The 20,187-nt window shown below is 37.6% G+C and overlaps 1 long non-coding RNA gene and 1 pseudogene across 1 annotated transcript; one reads left to right on the top strand and one right to left on the bottom strand.

The window, feature by feature from the left end:
- Positions 1-2,266: 2,266 nt before the first annotated feature.
- LOC129480828 (large ribosomal subunit protein eL37-like) lies at positions 2,267-2,726 on the bottom strand (annotated as a pseudogene).
- A 3,351-nt stretch (positions 2,727-6,077) lies between these two features.
- Positions 6,078-18,954, top strand: LOC134736364 (uncharacterized). Its single transcript, XR_010120338.1, has 3 exons — positions 6,078-8,752; positions 9,196-9,254; positions 13,247-18,954. It is a non-coding gene; the product is annotated as an uncharacterized lncRNA (long non-coding RNA).
- Positions 18,955-20,187: the final 1,233 nt, after the last annotated feature.

Below are 20,187 nucleotides of genomic sequence, written 5' to 3'. Positions count from 1 at the left end.
GCAGGAACTGGGTGGGGAAGCGGAGGGACAAAGGGACGGAGGCCGGGCCAGGTGGCCCCTTAGCCCTGGGAGATGCGGGAGGGGCGGTCGGACAGAGAAGTCCCGGAGCAGAAGCCCGGCCGTTCCCGCATCCGCTCTTGTCCCTGCCGGCTCAGGGAACAAGCTTCCTTCTCTTTCGGCAGACTCAGAACGGGCTATCCTCCCTCCCGCGCTGGAGGCGGGCGTGGGGACAGCCTGCCCGCGAATAGCCTGAGAATGCCCGGCCTGCGCCCTGTGCTCTGCGTGGTGTCCTGGCTGGTGCCTCTTGGAGCCCTGCACAAAGCAGCGGGGCAGGTGTGGAAGGACCCAACACCAGGCAGTGGTGAGCAGACGGATGCTCCAGGGAGGTGGGGCCGCTGGCAGTGAAGAACCCATTGCCAAATTTAATGGCATAATGTTGGGGTTTTTTCCCTCTATTTTTGTGTAGGAGTTTTACAGCTTTCGGCCTTACATTTAGGTCTTTAATCCATTTTGAGTTTTTAAAAATATGGTATAAACTACAATTCAGACCTGTATTTTACATGTTGATAGCAAGTCTTCCCGCCATTGTTTGTTAAAGGGGGCTATTCCCTCTCCATAGTTTGGCCTTTGCACCCTTGTTGAAGATCACTTTGATCATATATACAAGGCTTTTCTGGAGGTGTGTGTGTGGGGTCTCTATTATTTACTATGTCTTTATTTAATACGCTTCTTTTTTTTTATTTTCTCCCTTTTGTTTTTTGAGACAGGTTCTCTGTCATCCAGTCTTGGGTGCAGGGGTGCAGTAGTGTGACCATGGCTCACTGTAGCCTTGATCTCCCAAGCTTAAACAATCCTTCCACCTCAGCCTCTGGAGTAGCTGAGACTACAGGTGCATGTCACAATGCCCGTTTTTTGTTTGTTTGTTTGTTGGTTTTTTTTTTTTTTTTTTTTGAGAGATGGGAGTTCTATGATGCCCAGGCTGGTTTGAAATCCTGGGTTCACGCAATCCTCCTACCTCAGCCTCCCAAAGTGCTGAGGTTACAGGTGTGAGCCATAGAACCTGGCCTCAAAATACCACATTTAAAAATAGTTCTGCAGCATTGCAATTCGTTTTTTAATTAAAAATTGTGAGGGCTCCACACTTGACATTCTTTTGCAAGTTTAATTGGCCATTTTCAGACTTGAGATTCCATATGTTTTAGAATGTTTTTACTTCTGCAAATATATATTATTATGGTTTATATAGTTATTGCATTTAATCTGTTATCAATTTCATTAGTATAGACTTAATATTGTCTTCTAATCTATGAATATGGGATATTTTTTCAATTGTCTAATCTATAAATATAGAGTATCTTCCCATTGTTTGTGACTTAATTTCCTTCAGCAACATCTTGTAATTTCTGGTATACTAGTCTTTCATCTCTTTGCTTGTTCATTCCAGAGTATATTTTTAAATGCTATTCTAAATGGAATTTTTAAAACTTGGAGTGTGCATTGTAGTGAAGAGAAACACACTTAATTTTGTATTCTGCAATTTTGCTAAGTTCAACTATTAGTTCTAACAGGTATTTTGTCCAGCATTTATGATTTTCATATATAACATCATATCATAAGTAACAGGTAATTTTACTTCTTCCTTTAAAATGTGGATGTTTTCTTTTTTTCGTTGCCTAGTTGCTTTTGCTAGGACAGTCCCTGCTATTTTTGAATAGCTGTGCCAAGAGTGAATATCTTGCCTTATTATTAATCATGGAGGATACACTTTCAGCACTTCAGAGTTGAGTATAATGTTAGTGATGAGTGTGTTTTTGTTGTTGTTTTTGAGACAGGGTCTTGCTCTGTTGCCCAGGCTGGAGTGGGTGGCACGATCTGGGCTCACTGCAACCTCCACCTCCCACAGCCTCCCTAGTAGCTGGGACTACAGGTGCATGCCACAACGGCCAGCTAATTTTAACATTTTTAGTAGAGACAGGGTTTCATCATGTTGGTCAGGCTGGTCTGGAACTCCTGACCTCAAATCATCCACTCGCCTCAGCCTCCCGAAGTGCTGGGACTATAGGCATGAGCCTTTGCACCTGGTTGGTGGTGAGTTTTTCATATGTCTTTTATTATGTTGAAGTAGTTTTCTTTCATTTCTAGTTTGCTGAGTGTGATTTTCTTTTATCACGAAAAGATGGTTAATTTTGTCAATTGATTTTTCTGCATTATTTGAAATGATTGTGTGGTTTGTATCTTTTTTTTTAATTTATTATTTATTTATTTATTTATTTATTTTGTATTTTTTAAAACCAGAACATTTATTGCATGACTAATCGTTGACATTAAGATGAACTGGATGCTGTAACAGCTGCCCTCTTGCGTTTAGGTGTTGTTCCTTCACGGAATCCATGCCTGAATCTGCGGTATACAATTTTTAGGTGCCTCATTTGACCAGTTCTGGTGGTATTTCAACTTTTAGCCTTGGCACTCCAGTTACACTTTCTCTTGTGCTTGGCAGGGTAGCCACATTTGCCACAGTTCGAATTCTGAAGGTGGTAGGCCTTAGAGCCACAGTGGTGGCACAACGTGTGCGTCTTATTGTGATGCTTTCCAAACGATGACGTTCCCTTCTTCATCTCGCTTCTGTGGCCAAGACCAGAATCTTTTAGTCTGTTAATGTGATATATTAAACTGATTGATTTACATGTGTTGAGCAATACTTGCATTGGAGAGATAACTCCCTCTTGGTCATGGTGTATAATCCTTGCAATATGTTATTGAATTTTGTTGTCTAATGTTCCAAGAGAATTTTTACATCAATAGTCATCAGATCTGAAGTTGTATTTTTTTTTCTTTAGTGTCTTTGTGGGGTTTGGTGTTGTGTTAATACTGGGCTCATAAAATAAGTTGGAAATTGTTTTCTTCTTTTCATTTTTCTGAAGTAGTTTTAGAAGGGTTGTTATTAGCTCTACTTTAACATTTTGAAAACAAATACGGATGAAGTGATCTGGGCCTGGGCTTTTTGAGGGGAGGTTGTTGTTACTAGTTATATGCCTATCAGATATTTTTATGGTTTATTTTTAGGATAATCTATATTTCTAGGCATTTGTCTATTTCTTTTAGCTTATTGCATTTTGTGGCATATGCTTGGACTTAAACTTTTATAATCTTTTCTTTCACTACTGTTGTGGCATAAGTAGTAATAGCTCCTCTTTTATTTCTGTATTTAATTATTTGAGATATCTTATTTTCTTCTTTTAATCTGTCAATTTTCTTAATCTTTTCAATAAAACAAATTTTAATTGATTTTTCTATGGCTTTTAATTGTTATTTATTTATAAATGCTGAAATTTTTATTCTTTACCTATGTTTGGTTACATTTAGAAGTTGAGATAGATTTTTTTAATGTACGCATTTACTACTACAATTGAACACAAACTTTAGATGCATTCAATAATTTTATTATGCTTTTTGTCTCCAGTTATGTTGAAATTTTTACTGTGATTTCTTCTTTAACCCATAATATTGTTTAGGAGCCTGTTACTTGATTTTTTTGTATTTGTGATTTTTAAAAAAATTTTCTTCTGCTATTCATTTCTAGTTTCATTCCATTTTAGCTGCAAATGATAGTTTGTGTGATTTTAATTTTCTTGAATTTATTTCTTTATGGTCCAATATGTGATATAGTCTGAAGAATATTCCATGTGCGTATGAGAAGCATGTGCATTCTGTGGTTGAGTAGACTGTTTCTGTGTATCTTTTGGATTTCGTTGATACATTCCTTGCTCAATCATCTGTCTTCATATTGGTCTGCCAGGTTGTCCTCTCCATTATTAAAGGTGAGTATTTCAGTCTCCTATCATTTTGGTAGTGGTGTCCATTTCTCCCTTTATTTTTATTTGTTCATTTATTTTTATAGCAACGAAGTCTTGCTATCTTGCCCAGGTTAATCTCAACTCCTGGGCTCAAGCCATCCTTCTGCCTCAGCTCCCACCAAGATGCAGGGATTACAAGCAGGCATGAGCCACTGTACTTGGCCTATTTCTCCCTTTAATTCTGTCATTATTTGTGTTATATGTTTGGAACAGTTGCTGATACATGTGCATTTTTTAATTATTATATCTTCTTGGAGATTTATTTTTATTATATCATGTTCTTGTTTTATTTATGACAGTTTTTTGCTGAACGTCTAATCAACTAACGTAAGTGTGACCAACTTTGTGCTATTTTGATTGCTATTTAGGATGGAATTTATTTGTTTATCATATGGAATATAATTTTCCATCCCTGCATTTTCAGCCCATGTTTGTCCTTAAATAAAAGGTGAGCCTTTTATAAACAGAATTTATTTTATATTAGATTTTTATTTTTTCGATGGCCTTGTATCTGTTATTGGAGAATTTAACATTGTTACGTTTAAGGTGATTATTTGCAGTTAAGGAGTTACTATTGCCATTCTGTTCATTGTTTTGTGTCTCTCTTGTAGTTCTTTTATTTATCTTTTTCTTTCTTGCTGTCTTCTTTTGTGTCTAATTAACTTTCATACTAATGTATTTTTATTTCTTTTCTTTCATGTATATTCTGTGTGTTATCTTTGTGGTTACTCTACAGATTACATAAAATGTTTTAAAGTTATAACAATCTATTTTAATCTGTTGTTATCTCCAGTATCATATAAAAACTCCAGTCTCTTATGTGACTATCTCCCCAAACACACTTTATTCTTGATGTCACAAATTAAGCCTTTTTATATGGTGTATTCTTTAACATATATATATATATAATATGTTTTATGTTTTTCTGTCAAATTTTATAAAGGAATTAAAATTACATGCTCACCAACATCACAATAATACAGGATGCTATATTTGTCTATATATTTACTTTACAACAGAGCTTTATGGTTTTGTATGTTTATTTTTTTTGTAGTCTCATTTTTTAATCTCAAAGGACTTTCTAGCATTTTTTGAAGAGCAAACCTAGTGGTCATAAACTCCTTCAACTTTAGTTTATCTGAAAAAGTCTTAATTTCACCTTCATGTTTCAATAAGAGTTTTGCCATATACCATGTTCTTAATTGGTAATTTTTCTTCTTTTATGTACTTGAATGTATCATACCACACTCTGAACTGCAAAATTTCTCTTGAAATTTTTTTCTGTGAGATATTTAACAGTTTTGTAATGTGTCTCACTTTGGTTTTCTTTAAATTTATGCTGGTTGAAGTCCATTGAAGTTCTTGAGTTTGTCCATTTCTTTTTTCAAATTTGAGCAGTTTTTGTACATTTTATTTATTTATTTATTTATTTATTTATTTAGAGACGGATTCTCACTCTGTTGCCCAGGCTCAAGTGATTCTCTTGCCTCAGCCGCCCGAGTAGCTGGGACCAAAGAAGCATGCCACCATGCCTGGCTAATTTATTTTCTTTTGCATATACATATATGTATATATATATATACACACACACACACACAATAATATATATATTTATTTTATATATATATATATATATGAGACAGGTTTTCACCATGTTACTGGACTGATCTTCATCTCTGTTTTTTTTTGAGGTGGAGTCTCAGTCTGTCACCCAGGCTGGAGTGCAGTGGCGTTATCTCGGCTCACTGCAAGCTCCACCTCCTGGGTTCACGCCATTCTCCTGCTTCAGCCTCTGAGTCTCAGCAGACTACAGGTGCCCGCCACCACGCCTGGCTAACTTTTTGTATTTTTAGTAGAGATGGGGTTTCACCTTGTTAGCCAGGATGGTCTCAATCTCTTGACTTTGTGATCCACCCGCCTTGGCCTCCCAAAGTGCTGGGATTGCAGGCATAAGCCACCGTGCCCAGCCTGCCTTTTTTTTTTTTTTATAACATACTTTGGAACTGTTATTTATTTTTTCTTGCCTATTTCTCCCTTTTGAGACAGCAATGTCTGTCCTTTGCCTTTCCCACATTTTATTTCAAAAACACATAACATGGGTTGGGCGTGATGACTCACGCCTGTGTTTCCAGCACTTTGGGAGGCCAAGGTGGACAGATCACGAGGTCAGGAGTTAGAGACCAGCCTAACCAACATGGTGAAACCCTGTCTCTACTAAAAATATGAAAATTAGCTGGGCATGGTGGTGCATGCCTTTAATACCAGCTACTCAGGAGTCTGAGGCCGGGAAATCCTGGAATCACTTGAGCCTGGAGAAGGTTGCAGTGAGGGGAGATCGCGCCACTGCAATCCAGCCTGGGCAGAGCGAGACTCCCTCTAAAAAAACAAAAACAAAAACAAAACAATACATATTAGATTTCATAGAATCACCGCTAAATAGAAATTAGCATTAGAATGAATTATACCTTGAGTTTCACCCATATGAGGTTTGAATAAGACTTTAGACATAGATTTTAAAGTTGATTCTGGGATGAGCTAAGAATTATAGAAGCTAGTAGATTGAATGATTGTATTTTGTGTGGAAGAAAAAAATAAATTGGGGACATGAGGCATGATTTTCATGTTTTTGTTTCCCTTAAAAATTTATGTTGAAACTTAATCCCCAGAGCAACAGTTTTGGGAGGTGTGGTCTTTTGGGATGTGCATTTATTATCTTTGTGTGCATTTATTATCTTTACACATCCTGAACAATTATAAGTGCCATGTGTCCTGGAAGTTGCCAGTTTATTTGTATATCTTCTCTTAAATTCCACAAGACCATGGACAATGACTTATGAACATTTGTATCTGTACACCTGGTACAGTGCTAGGTTAATTTTTTTTTTCTTTCCAGCTATGCATTTACTTTTCTAATAAAGAGCATATTTTCAATAAATGCACAAAAAACACGTTATGTGTTTTTAGGTCCGGAGAGCTCTCTATCCTCATAAACAGATTAATAGATTACCTTTTTTTTTTTTTTTTTGAGGTGGAGTCTTGCTCTGTCGCCTAGGCTGGAGTGTAGTGGCGGTGCCATCTCAGCTCACTGCAAGCTCCGCCTCCTGGGTTCATGCCATTCCCCTGCCTCAGCCTCCCGAGTAACTGGGACTACAGGTGTCCGCCACCACACCTGGCTAATTTTTTGTATTTTTAGTAGAGATGGGGTTTCACCGTGTTAGCCAGGATGGTCTCAATCTCCTGACCTCGTGATCTGCCTGCCTAGGCCTCCCAAAGTGCTGGGATTACAGGCGTGAGCTACCACGCCCAGCCTGCTTTTTCTTTTTCTTTCTTTCTTTATTTTTTTTAAAAAGGAGTCTGGCTCTGTTGCCCAGGCTGGAGTGCAATGGTGCAATCTCGGCTCACTGCAACCTCCATTTCCTGAGTTCAAGCCATTCTCCTTCCTCAGCCTTCTAGGTAGCTGGGACTACAAGCATGTGACACCACATCCGGCTAATTTTTGTACTTTTAGTAGAGATGGAGTTCCACCATGCTGGCCAGGCTGGTCTCGAACTCCTGACCACAAGCAATCCACCTGCTTTGGCCTACCAAAGTGCTGGGATTACAGATGGGAGCCACTGTGCCTGGCCGTAGAATAATGCTCTTATTAAAAAGTTTGATAAAGAAAGTTTGGTCAATTACACATTATAACTTCTCTTCACCTCATATTAATTAGTAGAGTGAAAAAAAACTGACCAGTTGATTGCTTATTTCCAGTCATTCACCTTTATTCAAAAAACATTAACCTAGCACTATACCAGGTGTACAGATACCAATGTTCATAAGTCATTGTCCATGATCTTGTGGAATTTAAGAGAAGATAAATAAACTGGCAACTTCCAGGACACATGGCACTTACAATTGTTCAGGATGTGTGAAGATAATACGCAAAAAGAGGGAGCTTCAATGGCATCATTGCAGATTTGATGCTTACGGGAAGTGAAGGAAAGAGCAGCAGGCTGAGGGGATGGTGCTCATGGATTGCTAGGGATGACTCAGGACTTTTTGATTGAGGTGACAATTATGGTAGGCACTGAGGAGACTGGTGGTCATGGTTACATAATCACAGAGATTTCCTAAGAAGAGACTTTGGTTTTTCTCTTGTTTGTTTTTCCAGATATGCATTTACTTTTCTAATAAAGAGCATATCTTCAAATAATAGTGCCATAAAAGTGCTTTCTATTCCAAAGGTGGCATTGGAATCTCTGACATCTTCCTTCCCTTCTTCTGTATTTTTGCATGCTTTTTTGGTTGCAGGCTCAGGTCCTGTGACCTGAGAGCATCAGCAATTTGGCCTTCATCTACACAGTGATGCTCCTACCATGCCAAACTTGTTCTCTATAGACATAGATTGGGAAGATGTTTTCTAGAGTCACCTCAAATAAAAGCCTGCTGTCTACCTTAACAGGATAATGAGCAACTTCTTCACATGCACCACCTGTTCTTCGAGCATATTACAGGCCATCACCATTAATCTCAGAACCTACTGCTTGGCGAATTTCAAACTCACCTACTTGAATTGTACACCATGTTTTGTCTTCCTCTCATGAATTTTCAACTTCTGTATTAGTGGTAATTGGCTCTATTCCACTGAAGCTAAATCAAATGTAATCTGGGAAAGAATTATTTTTCTCATTTATTACTATTTTTCTTCCCCCAGGGGCTACATGAACATAAGCTTGTTTTCCACAGTAGCAGCATTTAGAAATGTCTCCTCTGGAGGAACACTGATGCCCTCAAATGCATACGTGGTAATTCTCTCCTTTAGGCACAAAAGGCAGTCTCAGCATCTCTATAGCAGCAGCCACTCTCTAAGAGTCTCTCCAGAGAAATAAGCTACCCAGACCATCCAGCTGCCGGTGAGTTGCTTTGTGGTCATGTACTGGGTACATGTCTTCATCTCATGCTTGTTGGCCACATACAGGATTAATGATTCAATACTTCTGTGGTTCCAGAAGCTGTGGTCAGTGGCTGTGCAGGAGTCAGTCTTTCAGTGCTGATCTTTGCTGATAAAATGATAATATTGCTCAAACAGTATGTAGGATTTCCAGTCAATAGTTAAGAATTTAGTTACAGAAATCTCTTAAATACGCATTACACTGACATAAAATAAGTTACTCATTTATTACCAAATTTTCTTTTTAATTTAATGTAACCCTTGGGATAACATTCTTTTTTATTCTTCCATAAATGTGCTTCATATGGATATATCACACATTGTATAAAATTTGACACAGTGTTAATATAGTTTAGATTTATTTAGATGTTTGCACATTTATTTTATCTCAATGTTTGTTTTCAGGAAGAGTATTTTTCTTCATAAACTCAATTTTCAGAAAATCTTAAATGCATTTTACTGAGGTAAATATACTCAATTTACATTGCTTTTGTGTATTAAGCTACATTTTGTCCTCAATCCTGAAAATAACTTTTGCAATGTATATCATTTTAAATTGACATGTTTCTTCCCTCAGAACTTTGAAGAGCATAATCTATTGGATTCTTGATTTCATTCACATATTGCGAAATAGGTTTGTTTTCATTGCTTTTTAATTAATTTGAATTTTATCTTAGATGGTTTTACATTATTTTCTCTATTTTGGTATTATGCTTTTTACTATTGTTTGTCTTTTGGTGAACATGACTTTAAGCTATTATAATTAATTATTTTAATAATTATATATTTTTTATTTTCCATCTGACATTCACTCCATTATATTTATTTAAACTTGTACTTAAACACCACCACTTATTCCATTTTTAATGTGTTTTAATTTTTCATATTGTTTATTTGCTTTATCCCTATTGTGACTTCTAAATATTCAATTCATCCAATTCTTCTAATTCATAATTTCTTTTTTATCTATGTAATTTTTCTATTTATTCTATTCTTTACATTTTAAATATTCATGTTTTTACATTTAACATTTTCACCTAATTATTTTGATAATATACTTTATTTTTATCTTACTTTTAAAATTTTCCTCTAATATCTTTAAACATTATAACTACTTATATTGTTTCTACACTATATGTACAATTTTGGGATTTATTAAGATCTAATTGTACAGTCGTGTTTTGATTATTGTTTCTGAATAATTTTTTTTTTTTTTTTGAGACGGAGTCTGGCTCTGTCGCCAAGGCTGGAGTGCAGTGGCGCCATCTCGGCTCATTGCAAGCTCCGCCTCCCAGGTTCACGCCATTCTCCTGCCTCAGCCTCCCAAGTAGCTGGGACTACAGGTGCCCGCAAGCACACCTGGCTAATTTTTTGTGTTTTTAGTAGAGACGGGGTTTCACCGTGTTTCTGAATAATTTTGATCTTGATGACTTTTACTGTGTATATTTTAAAAAGAATAGTAGATTTCATTTGATTATAAATGACTGACCTCAATTGATGGGACCACTGAAGATGCTGGGTCGAGGTATTTTATTCCAGTGAAAAGTTATCTGTAATGTTAATAATGCTCCCTTTACAGACACCCAAAAATGATTAAGTCAATGTATTTACCTAAATTGTCCTGATTAAAACACATGGTGTACATATGAACCAGAAACTAACATAAGGATTGGTGTTAATTCCCCAATCAACCAAAGAAGAGAAGTACCACCTCTGCTATTGTATCTCTGTGACATAAAGATCTCTACTCTAACCTACTTTTTCTAAACTTTTGAAAATGTAAGGATTGTAGCTTTAGATAGCCTAGTCAGATCCAAATACTCCTGCATCTATTCTGCTGTGACATTATATTCACCAATCAGACCTGTTAAATTCTAACAATCTGTGCTTCCATTATTAGCAATTCCCACAGGCAGCATCAACCTCTAGTCTATTTTTTATTCTACAGTTGTGCTTCTTTAGTTCTTTCCTGAAAATTTATTTGTGGAGATACATGCCTTTGAAGATTCTCAGCATACATGGTTATTTGAGGTTGAAAAGATAAGGATTATCGAATTTTTTGCCAGAAATTTTGATATCCACATTGTGTCTTTGAAAGCATTGGTTGTCAGACTCCTGCTGACATGTACATTTAGAAGAAACATATCAATGTCAATGCATTGCAGTCTCTGAAGGGTTGAAATAAACAATACAGGCCATCGTGGCCACTGAGGCTCACATGTAGATTTTCACTCCCAGTCCAGGCACCTACATTCAGAGGCACCTTCCTGAGGGGTTTTTGGTTGAGGCCTTCCTCAAGAACTTTTGTTCAGATCCCTTTTTCTGGAGAAGGAATGGAACTTTGATAATATTTTTTATACATTCCTACTTAATACTCAATACTTTTTTACTCTTGCTCATAATATTCTCCTCTACCCTCTCATGCCCCTTTTTCCACAAAATTGCAGGCCTGTTTTTTATGAGGAGGCTACCTCAGCGTGAGACAGTGCCCCATGTTTGTGCTGATCCATCTGACTCTTTCCTGGTGCTTTTCCATGAGGGAAAAATGGGACAATGAGGAGTCGGTGCTTCATCTGATTTTGCTTGTTGCTTAACACAATCACAGAAAGGAAGACAAAAAGGCTTAACTATTACTTTGATGTTGGGCTTTTGCTTTAATTTAAGACTCTGATACCAAGCACTTTAGCTCTTCCCAGCTCAGCTCAGCTCTTGAAATTTCTTGGAAGAAATTCTGTTTTTATTGGTCTAAATTTTGTGTCATTTCTATAGAAAAAACGGTAATAAAATTGCATCATATATTTAAAAATTGAATGTCTTTTGTTTTGCCATTTTACTGAAGAGAAAATTTGTGTGCCCTATTGGAATTATTAACAGTGAAGTGCCAAGTAGTAATAAGTCAGAAAAATTAATGAATCAAAATCCAACTGTTTCTCAATAGCCTTTCCTTTTTTATAAACTTTCTATTTTATTTTTTTATTTTATTTTTTTTTTTGAGACGGAGTCTCGCTGTGTCGCCCAGGCTGGAGTGCAGTGGCGCAATCTCGGCTCACTGCAAGCTCCACCTCCCGGGTTCACGCCATTCTCCTGCCTCAGCCTCTCCGAGTAGCTGGGACTACAGGCGCCCGCCACCACGCCCGGCTAATTTTTTGTATTTTTAGTAGAGACGGGGTTTCACCGTGGTCTCGATCTCCTGACCTCGTGATCTGCCCGCCTCGGCCTCCCAAAGTGCTGGGATTACAAGCGTGAGCCACCGCGCCCGGCAACTTTCTATTTTATTACCTGTAATATAAAATCTTCTGTAGTAAAGAGTTTAAAATTTTCAAGGTTAATATAAACTTATTTTTAAAATTTATTTTTGAGTAACCATTTTTCGTAAATAGCTAATATTAATAAATTGTAATCATCAACTATTATCTAAGCTACACATTAAAAAGTGTGTTAATATTTGCTGTTGGCTAAAATGTAATAAATATATAAATAATCTAAGTTACTAAAAATAATATAGTTTTGCATAGTAATATACACACATAAATAATCAACATATATGTCATTATTTTCTATTTCTTATATTTTCTGTTTGACATTTGTATTGGAACAAAGTGTTTATATCTTACTATCATAAATGGAAATTTGCCTTTTTCTTTTGTATTTTGTTACATTAAATAATCAGACATATGCTTAGCTTCTCATAGGTTACATTTTTTACATAATTGTTATTAACATAAATAATCCAGAAATTGTTTAAAGTTTTAAAAAAAATTTTCCAGTGCCCTCACTGTGCATAATATAGTTCTGTTTGTCAAAGTGTTAGTGCTGTTTGCATTACGTAAAAGAATATTTCAGTGATATCAACTAACTACATGCCTGTAGGCATGGTTTACTTTTTCATTAGTATATAATTTTTGTTGTACTCTGCTGTTTTTCTGAAAGTGCTTGCAAATCAGTTCCACAGGGCTTTGTCTTCAGCAAAATAAGAATGTCTCAGAGACCCACAGAAATAACTGTGCCAAGTACTCTTAAGAACAGGCTTCTGATAGATAGACACTATGAGTGGTCTAAGTTATTTCTCGAATTCTAGCAGAGAAGCATATGTGCTTATAAGATAGAGTAAAACAAGTATTAATACAATAGAACTGAATGAACTGATGATAAATGATAATAGATTTTGTTTGGAATGTGAACATAAAACATTCCTGCTATTATTTTATTGGTATCTAAACATGAGTTAATGAGAGCTGGTGTTAGAAGTTGTACACCCTTTAGGAGTCTTGTGGTTTTCAATCTCATCTATATTCATGGTTGTCCGTATTTGTGGTTTACAATCTCAGCTCTTTTCATAGCTGTAGTTATATGCATAGATGCATGCAATTGAGTTGCATAGTTGCACTAAGTAGTTAGTGGGTGGGCAGGGAGGTGCAAACAATTCTGCACAGTAAGTTGTTACCTCCTGTTCCAGAGGAAGTTCTTGAGACTTCATTACTACTCATCTTGCTTGAGCTCCTTTGAGTTTCTGAAGCCTCTGGCATACACCTAGAGTGTGGGTTTGCCTGGAAGCCAGCAGCTACCTGTAGAGAACAGGGTTTTCCATGACCCAGTCAATGAATAGACTCTTCATCAACTTCTGCTGCTGCAAAAACATTATTTCTTCTTCATGAATTTCCACCTTCTTTATCAAGGACATCCGGTCATTCTTCAGGGTCACAGAATGCTCTACAGCCTATTTCCTGGTGTCCACCATGGAGCACATTATTTGCACCTGAATTCAAGGAAAATTCAAGAGTGGTCACAGCTGCAGAATTCCAAGCACCCTCAGGATAACTGCGATGATTTTAGAAAGACACGTGGGGATCTGCCACAAGGAAGGCACTTTGCAGGGATGCCTCAGACCCAGGGAACACCCCTGCAGGAGGGCTCTTCTCCTTGTAACAGTCATTTAGTCACTTATAGGAAGGCAACTCTTAGAAAATTTAAATGAGGACCAAAATACTCACCCTAACCAGTTTATTATCTCAAAGAATTGGAAAAATTTTTTTTTCCAATAACGGGATTAGAAGAGGAAACAAGCTATGCCCCTTCTTTGGAGTTGCAGACATGCATTAAAAATGGGATGTACAAATAATTTTTTATGACATGAGGAAGTACTTATGAGATGATATACAATTAAACATATTAAATGCATACATTAAAAAGTACAAACAAAATTATGCAGTAGAGCTCAAAATTCAAAATGCGTAGAAAAATGATGGAAGGAAATATACCAAATTCTAAGAATTGGGGTGTTGCTTACAGGAAGCAGGATCCTGTGAGAAATTAAATTGCATTATTAGTTCTTTTATACTTTTATAATTTCCAAAAGTTCTACAGAGAGTGTAATGTAGGACCTTAATTAGGAATAAATATCTCTTTAAATAAGCAGTGGAGAATTTCAAAGGAAGGGTGTGATATGGGTCTGTGTGTTTCTTTCAAGATCTAATTTTGTCCACGCAGTGCTTCAGAGAGGACAAGGTAATTTCAACAACTTAACCCCATCATCAAAAGGATGTTACTGAAATACATTATGGGAGGTTGCAGATAAACAACCAGGCAGACACTAAACATCAGAAAGTCCATGATGCCCATTGGCCTGTGAGAGGGTCTGCATTTGTTTGAAGGAAAAAAGCAGTTTTTAAGACACTAGAACTGAGTCAAATCCAAATTTAAATAGAAAGATTAGAAAGGCTTATGCATGAGAAAAAGATTCCGGGTATCCAATGGTTAATTCTGGCTGTTTCTGAGTAATTTAAATTTACCTATAACTTTTAGAAATTTTAAGGCCAGGCGTGGTCACTCATGCCTGTGATCCCACACTTTGAAAGGCCGAGGCAGGTAAATCACTTGAGACCAGTAGTTTGAGACCAGTGTGTGCAATACCTTGTATCTACTAAAAACACAAAAATTAGCCATTGGTGGTGTGTGCTTTTAGTCCTAGCTACTCGGGAGGCTGAGGCATGAGAATCACTTGAACGGAAGAGGTGGGGGTTGCAATAAGCCAAGATGTCACCACTGCACTCCAACCTGGGTGACAGAGTAAGACCCTGTCTCAAATTTTTTTTTCAATTTTAATTAAAAATCAAATAAGTTAATTAAATTTAAACTTACACTTAATTTACTTTTTAAACATTTTCAATAATGGATATTCTAATTTTGTGTCAGTACATTTTAGTAATAAATGAAATTATTTTTAAAATCAAACCAATTTTAAAGCTTTTGCTTCTTTAGACTGCCTGTCAAGAAAGCCCTGGGGGACAGAAAGTTTGGAGGATGTCAGAGGGAAGTTTGGGAAAAGTAGAAGAATGTTTGGAGGGCAGAAGGAGTGAACATCAGGGAAACTCTGCCTTACATCAGTCTTCAGATGCACTGGTGGACTTCTGCACTCGGCCTGGGTCACCTTCACCACTGACCACATCTTGTCTTTTGGCCAGCTGCTTTTTTCAGGAAGCTGGTGTCTAGAAAACTTGTGTCGATTTTTTTTTTTTTTTTTGAGATGGAGTCTCACTCTGTCGCCCATGCTGGAGTGCAGTGGCGCGATCTCGGCTCACTCCAAGTTCCGCCTCCCAGGTTCACGCCATTCTCCTGCCTTAGCTTCCCAAGTAGCTGGGACTACAGTTGCCCGCCACCACGCCTGGCTAATTTTTTGTATTTTTAGTAGAGATGGAGTTTCACCGTGTTAGCCAGGATGGTCTTGATCTCCTGACCTCGTGATCCGCCCACCTCAGCCTCCCAAAGTGCTGGGATTACAGGCATGAGCCACCGCACCCCGCAACTTGTGTCAATTTTAATGTCAATTATTACCCAGAGGTTGGAAGGCAAACCTCTACCTAAAGTGCCAGTCCTGGGGCCTTGGTGAGACCCTCTGCTGGGGAGAACCTCCACTTCACATGCGGGTTCTTATTTTTTACAAAATGAGGACACGAGGAGGCAGCCAAGCAACAGTAAACCAAATCTTAAGCAAAAACCAAATTCTTGGGGAGTTTGGTTCTTTCTTCCACATAGTGCACAAGTTCTGGAGAGATTATAGGGGTGAAGAATAATAAAAGATTTTATTTTTGAAACATCTTGCTTGGTTGCCCAGGTAGAAGTGCAGTGGCATGATCATAGCTTACCATAGCCTAGAACTTTTGGGCTCAAGTCATCCTCTGCCTCAATCTCCCACATAGCTGGGACTACAGTTGGGCACCATCACACCTGGCTAGATTTTTAAAATTAATTTTATTTATTTATTTTTATTTTTATAAATGGGGTCTCACTATGTTGACAAGGCTGGTGTCAAATTCCTAGCCTCAAACCATCTTATCTCCTCAGTCTATCAAAATGCCAGGAATACAGGCATGAGCCACCGTGCCTGCCAGGACTGTTTTTATGCTTTATTCTCCCAAGTTCTTCTCAAAAAAGTCAACATGCACCAGGTATCAGCTGATATTTGAACTTCAACCCTGTGCTGAATTCTGTTCCAGGACTTTCCATTCCCCACAAGGGACAAACGGAGAAAGAAGTGGTGAGAGGGAGAAGCTTGATTCTGGCCATGCTAATTGGGCACCTATTGTGTGCTGGGAAGACCCACAGAGCTCCTTCCAAGCTCCAGCTTCAGCTGCAGCAGGACATCCATGGTGTAGAAGGCCTAGCCCAGAGGAGGGAGCCTTAGCAAGGGGAGCACCCATCCGTGGAGTACTGACACTCAGTCAATTATTTCCATCGATGCTGGTTTCTTTATGCCCAAGGGAATAGTTTAGGGCTGCCAGGAGCATCACATTAAGTGTTCTGAAAACTAGCAGAAGATATGAGATGTTGCACTGAATCATTGTGAGCAAAAAATCCATACTATCTTCTTGATTTGGTTAAAACAAACCTTTGCTAAAAGGTAGCATAGAGTAATGCTTGCCTATAAGAATTTTAAAACATCTTAGAAAACCATTCCTTTCTCAGTTTAAGAAGGGCTCAAGGCTTGTATGGGATAATAAGAAAAAATATATTTTTATAATACTTTGAGTTCTGTTTCTCCTAACCACCATTGCTACATAATTATTCCAAAATATAGCTCTTATTTACCCATCCTATGGTTCAAAAGTTCCTCACTGACTCTGTAACCCCCCAACAAATCCACCCCATAGTCCCTAGATGACCACAGAGGCCTCTTATTCTCTGCTTTTTACTGTGATCTCCATAGTCCAGCAAACTCATTCCTTCTCCTGCATTCCTTTTCATGGGTTTCTGCCCTTTTTCATCTGCACCCTCTGCTGAGATTCTTTTGTCTTCAAACATCCAAAACCTATCTATACTTCCAGTGCATTACCAGGGGCAATTATCTCATTCACTCAGCCTGATTTTTCACCTCACCTTCCTTCCCCTACCCTCTCTCCACTCTGAACAAGCTTGTACTAGGTTGCTGTTAAGTTCAGGGGTTCAGAGAATCTGACTAGAGTGAGTTTCCTGAAGTAAAGTTAATGCCTTAATAATTTTCACTTTAATTGCTCTTTGCACAGTGTCTTGCACATAATTTAACACAATAAATTCTCCCTGGGTAAACGCATAAATCTTTGCAATGTCCTATTTGACTCCCTTAGAGTTTGGCTCTTTTCCCACACATCCATCCAGAGTCCTGTCTAACCAGAGTGAAAATGCTTGTGGTTGGCCGGGCACGGTGGCTCACGCTTGTAATCCCAGCACTTTGGGAGGCCGAGGCGTGCGGATCACAAGGTCAGGAGATCGAGACCACGATGAAACCCCGTCTCTACTAAAAAATACAAAAAATTAGCCGGGCGTGGTGGCGGGCGCCTGTAGTCCCAGCTACTCGGAGAGGCTGAGGCAGGAGAATGGCGTGAACCCGGGACGCGGAAATTGCAGTGAGCCGAGATTGTGCCACTGCACTCCAGCCTGGGCGAAAGAGCAAGACTCCGTCTCAAAAAAAAAAAAAAAAAAAAAAAAGAAAATGCTTGTGGTTGTCACTTAACATGGCTGAGAATTCCCCATATGTATGGGACACATTGCTCTTTCTCAGGAGCTCCCTCTTTCTGGCAGGCATCTCTGCTGAGAGCCAACTTCTGAGACAAGTATAGGTTTTATCTAAACTAGTTTTCAAAATGAAACAGGATGCAGATAAGTACTTTATTCTCACTTCTTGGCCCTGGGGATTTTTAACAAGGTGAAATTGTACAGAAGAATAAACTAGTTTAGCTGAAAAAAGAAATAAAGTTATTGGTAACTGAGGGAATAAATTAAAATGCAATAAAAATAGAAAATGTTCAGGAATTCCATGTTATTGGTGCATAGATATGCCACTGATTTTTGTACACTGATTTTGTGTTCTAAAACTTTACTTTATCCATTCCAGGAGGCTTTTCAAGTTTTCTCCAAAAGGAGTTTTGGAGAGGCTTTAAAATTTTCTATGTAGACAATCATATTGTAAGTGGAGAGAAGAGAATTCAACTTTTTTTCTATTTGGATGCCTTTTTTTTTTTCTATTGTCTGATTTTTCTGGGTAGGACTTTTAAATCTAATTAAATTGTGCTTGCAAGATTTACATTAATATGTCTGTAATTAATTTCATACCTGTATATTGTCCCCTTATAAAGGGATATGTAGATGTTTTATTTATTCTTTTTATTATTGATGCACATTTGAGTTGTTTTCAGTTTGGAAAAGTACCAAATAATGTTGCTTCGGTCACTTTTCTGCATTGTGAAATATGCTGGCATTTCTATTGGGTGTATATACCTAAAAGTGGAGTTGCTTGTCCTAGAGTGTGCTTACATACATGATGTATGTAAGGAGATACTACCCAAGAGTTTTTGAATGCGGTTGTAACAGTTTACACAGAGAACGGTATAAGAAATTTCCAGTTGCTTGACATCATCACTAGTACTTAATTTTGTCACTGAAAAAAATTTTAACTATTGCATAGTGGTATTAAATTATTGTTTTAAAATGCATTCTTTTCTGACACATAAGGATATGGATATGTTTATCTACTTCTTGGCCCTTTCGTTCTCTTTATGTGGAACTCCTACTCACATGTTTGCCAATTTTGTACAATGTATTGGGTCTTTTTTAATTAATTGATGGGATTTAGTTAAATAATCTAGATATAAGGCTTTTGCCACATAAATATATGGCAAATATTTATTTCCACTCTATTCTTGCCTTTCTACTCTCTTGAAAGTTTTTTTTTTTGAAGAGAAATTCTTAATTTTAATAAGGTCCCATTTGTCATATTTCTGACTTGATGGTTAATGCACTTTGTGTCCTAAGAAATCTCACCCTATGCCAAGATCATGAACATATTCATCTATGTTATCTATTACAAATATTGTTTTCAACTTTCACCTTAAAATTTAAAATCCACCTGTCCTTGAAATTTGTTAATAATATAAGATAGGAGTATTTCTTTCTTTCTTTTTCTTTTCTTTCTTCTTTCTTTCTCTCTTTCTCTTTCTCTCTCCCTTTCTTTCTTTCCCGTCTCCCTCCTTCTTTCTTTCTTTCTTTCCTTTCTTCCTCCCTCCCTTTCTTTCTTTCTTTCCTTTCTTCCTCCCTCTCTTTCTTTTTCTTTCTTTCTTTTCTTTCTTTCTTTTCTTTCTTTCTTTCTTTCTTTCTTTCTTTTCTTTCTTTCTTCTTTCTTTCTCTTTCTTTCCTTCCTTCCTTCCTTCCTTCCTTCCTTTCTCTCTCTCTCTCTCTTTCTTCCTTTCGACGTTGTCTTGCTCTGTCACCAGGCTGGAGTGCACTGGTGAGACCTCGGCTCACTGCAACCTCCACCTCCTGGGTTCACACCATTCTCCTGCCTCAGCCACCTGAGCAGCTGGGACTGCAGGCACCCGCCATCACGCCCAGCTATTTTTTTTTGTATTTTTAGTAGAGATGGGGTTTCACCATGTTGGCCAGGATGGTCTTCATCTCCAGACCTCATGATCCACCCGCTTCGGCCTCCCAAAGTGCTGGGATTACAGGTGTGAGCCACCGCGCCTGACCAGGAGTATTTCTGTCTCACATAAGTAACCAGTTGACCCAAGGCTATATACGAGATGATTTTCTTCTCCCCACTGCTCTGCTGGTGTGTCTTTTGTAATATACAAAGTGTTCAAATATGTGAGTCTGAGTTGGACTCTCTAATCTTTCTAGTTTTCTTTGTGCGTATTTTTGCATTACTACCACACATAGCTTTGATTACTATAGCTTTAAGTCTGAATATCTGACATTTTAAGCTCACAAACTTTGTTATTCTTCAGGATAATTTTTACTGTTCTTGGCTTTTTTGTATGTATTTAAATTTTTAATTTGATTAGACAGTTTCCACAAGATTTCTGCCAAATTATTCTATTATGAAAATAGAAACCTATAGATCAATTTGGGTAGAAGTTATATAGCAAT

The sequence above is a fragment of the Symphalangus syndactylus genome, chromosome 4 (assembly GCF_028878055.3).
Source record: "Symphalangus syndactylus isolate Jambi chromosome 4, NHGRI_mSymSyn1-v2.1_pri, whole genome shotgun sequence".
NCBI lineage: Eukaryota > Metazoa > Chordata > Mammalia > Primates > Hylobatidae > Symphalangus > Symphalangus syndactylus.
The sequence above is the reverse complement of the archived record's forward strand: the minus strand, read 5'-3'. Positions and strand labels throughout refer to the sequence as shown.